This window comes from Octodon degus, unplaced genomic scaffold (genome assembly GCF_000260255.1).
Source record: "Octodon degus isolate 3935 unplaced genomic scaffold, OctDeg1.0 scaffold00099, whole genome shotgun sequence".
NCBI lineage: Eukaryota > Metazoa > Chordata > Mammalia > Rodentia > Octodontidae > Octodon > Octodon degus.
The window spans coordinates 9,581,718-9,585,430 of NW_004524675.1; the positions used below are offsets into that span (position 1 = coordinate 9,581,718).

At 35.2% G+C, this 3,713-nt stretch overlaps 1 pseudogene; it reads left to right on the forward strand.

The window, feature by feature from the left end:
• Window positions 1-2,896: 2,896 nt before the first annotated feature.
• LOC101562097 lies at window positions 2,897-3,536 on the forward strand (annotated as a pseudogene).
• The last annotated feature ends 177 nt before the right edge of the window (window positions 3,537-3,713 follow it).

The following is a 3,713-nucleotide window of genomic DNA, read 5'->3' on the forward strand; positions in this document are numbered from 1 at the left end:
AGAAGAAGAAGAAGAAGAAGAAGAAGAAGAAGAAGAAGAAGAAGAAGAAGAAGAAGAAGAAGAAGAAGAAGAGAAGAAGAAGAAAACAAAGAAAATAAAAACAGAATGGAATGTTTTCTTGTATACACTTAAACATGACCTATGGGCTAGTATGTGGTCCGTCTTAGGTAATGTCCCATGTGCAGCTGTAAAGAACATGTATTCAGATGTTGTGGGCTGAGCAGCATATATGATGATAAAATAGATAATATATCAACCAATGTTAATCAGCTATTATTGGTTTGAAAATCTGTAACATATGTACTATTGTACGTTGTCATTTCCTTTTTGGTTTCTTATTTTTGTTCTTGCTTTGCTTTTAGTTTTTGAAATAAAATTAAATTAAAAAATAAAAATGAAACAAAAATTGAATCTCATACAAAAAGAAAAAGAAAACAGAATAAGAAGAAATAAACAACCCAATTCTATGCCTTAAGCTTCTAGAAAAAGAAGAGCAAGTCAAGCCAAAACAAAAGAAGCACAAAATTATAAACATCAGTGCAGAAATTAACACAATGGAGACTGAGAAAAGAGTGAAAATAGTTAGTGAACAGAAGAGTTGGTTTGAAAGAATATGAAAAATTGATAAATCTTCAACCAACCTTACAAAGAATGAAACAAAAAACTCAATTTTATTCAATAAGGAAAGAAATGGGTAAAGTAACTACAGATCTTGTAGAAATTCAGAAGATTATGAGTACTTACTTTGAAAATCTTTACTTTCGCAAGATGGAAAATACAGAAGGAGTAGACAGATTACTAAGTACATATGAATTACCAAAGTTAAATCAAGAAGATATGGAAATTTTTTATAAATCAGTATGTCAATGAAATTGAAAATGTAATTAAAACTTACCAACAATGAAAAGCCCAGTTACTGAGTGAACTCATAGCTGAGTCCTACAAAAAAATTTAGAGATTTATGCAAACTCTTTTTAAACTCAGGGGCCGGGGAGATGGCTCAGTACAATAAGCGCTTCCCTGGCAAGCACAAGGGCCTGAGTTCAGTCCCCATTCCGGGAAAAAAAAAATTACAAACTCTGCAATGAAATTGAAAGAGAAGCAATTCTCCCTAACACATTCATGGAGGCAAGTGCTACAATGATTGCAAAACTAGAGGATGACCCAGGCAAAAATGAGAAGTACGGACCAATCTCCCTAATGAGTATAGATGCAAAAATTCTCAATAAAATACTAGCAAAAAGAATGAAACTAATCATTAATAAGATTGTACATTATGACCAAGTGAGATCAATCCCAAAAATGCAGGGATTACTCAATATATTTAAATCAATACGTGTAGTACACCATATCAACACAACCAGGACAAAAATCACATGATCATCTCAACAGGTGAAGAAAAGGCTTCTAATAAAATTCAACACTCATGCATGATCAAAAAAATTTACAGAAAATAGGAATACAAGGTCTTTACATCAGATGAAAGACATCTATGAAAATCCAACAGCTAACATTACAATAAATTGAAAAAAAAAACTGAAAGCTGTTACTTTATTTATATTAATTAAATAATTCATTTTTTTTTTGTTTTTTTGTTTTGTATTTAGGACAGGGTGTACAGAGTCTCACTGCATAGATTGAACTCGTAGTGATCCTTCTGTTTACAGCCTCCCAAGTTCTGGGATTACAGGCATGTGCCACCATGCCAAGTCTCAATAGCCATCTCAGCATGCCCTGAGGGCAGGGCCAGCCCAGCAGGCCAGGGTGTGGAACTCCCTGCCCCTGCACCTACCTAAGCAGGTGCTTTAATCTACTGAGCTATTTGGCTAGCCAGCTTTTACTTTAAAATGAGAACAAGAAAAGAAAAGGATGTCTGCTGTTACCACACCCATTCATTATCATTTGGGAAACCTTAGCCAGAGCAATTTGATGACAACAAGAAATAAAAGGAAAAAGATATGAAAGGAAGAAATGAAATTATAATTTGAAAATAAAATGATACTCTACATAGAAGACTACAAAAACTTCACTAAAGAACTTGTAGATTTAAAAACCAAATTTAGCAGTGTAGCTGGACACAAAGTAAACACTTAAAACTCTATATCATTCCTGTACACAAACAACAAACACGTTGAGAAAGAAATTAGAAAAACCACAGTCTTTATAATAGCATCCAAAATCATGAAATACTTAGGAATCAATCTAACAAAGGAAGTAAAATATCTGTAGAGTGAAAATTACAGTACTCTGAGAAAAGAGATAGAAAAGGATTTCAGAAAATGGAAAGATATCCCTTGTTTCTGGACAGCATGATCCAGCATTGTGTGAACCAACCATACTCGCAGAACTGTTATACAGATTCAATGCAATATCAATCAATAATGTTACTATATCTCACAGATCTAAAGAAAAATTCCTAAAATTAATTTGGAAGCAGAAGAGAACTAGAATAGCACAAACAATCTGGGCAACAAAGGCAAGGCAGGAGGCATCACAATACCCTGACTTGAAATTATACCACAAACATACTGTGATAAAATCAGCATGACACTGTACAAAACAGACCTTTGGATCAAAGGAACAGATTAGAAGATGCAGAAACAACTACAAGCACACTCAGCCACCTTATCTTTGACAAAGTGGCCAAATATGTTCATTGGATAAGAGCATCATTAGTTAATGATGATAGAAAAAAATGACTATCCACATGCCAAAGACTAAAACAAGACCCATGTCTGTCAACTTCAATAAAGATGGATTAAAGACCTAAATTTTAAAGCAAAAACAATAAATCTACTGTAAGAGAAATTAGATAGAATTCTTGAAGACACAGTGGTCTTCAAGAAACTACTTAACCCTTTCTACTGCCATCTTGGTTCTGCTTTCTCCACACAAAATGCCCCGTGAAGCCACAGAAGCTGTTCCTGCTACAGAGTAGGATCTGCCAGAGCCCCAGCTGAGACAGGGTCTGGAACAGGATCTGACAGTGATGAATCTGTACAAGAGCTTGAAGAGCAAGATTCCACACAATCAACCACACAACAAGCTCAGCTGGCGGCAGCAACTGAAATCGATGAAGAACCAGTCAGTAAAGCAAACCAGAGTTGGAGTGAAAAGAAGCCACAGAAGGCTATGTCCAAACTGGGTCTTAGCAGGTTACAGGAGTTACTAGAATCACTATTCAGAAGTATAAGAATATCCTCTTTGTCATCACAAAAGCTTATAAGAGCCCACCTTCAGATACCTACATAGTTTTGGGGGAAGCCAAGACTGAGCATCTATGTCAGCTAGCACAGTTAGCAGCTGCTGATAAATTCACAGTTCAAGGTGAAGCTGTCTCAAACATTCAAGAAAATACACAGACTCCAACTGTACAATGGGAGAGTGAAGAGGAAGAGATTGATGAAACAGGCATGGAAGCTAAGGACTTAGAGCTGGTTATGTCACTAGCAAATGTGTCGAGGGCAAAGGCAGTCCGAGCACTGAAGAACAACAGTAATGATATTGTAAATGCTATTATGGAACTAACCATGTAATCACTGGAAAGAAGGACTATTTTTGGTGTTTCAAAAAGGTTACTACAGCTTGGTTTGAAATTTGTACTGTTTCTGTCAATAAAAAAGTTATGAATTATTGGATGAAATAAAGGAACTACTTAAGAAGAAAAAATGACACTGATGGGGAAAAGGAGACAAGAAATAAATATATACATT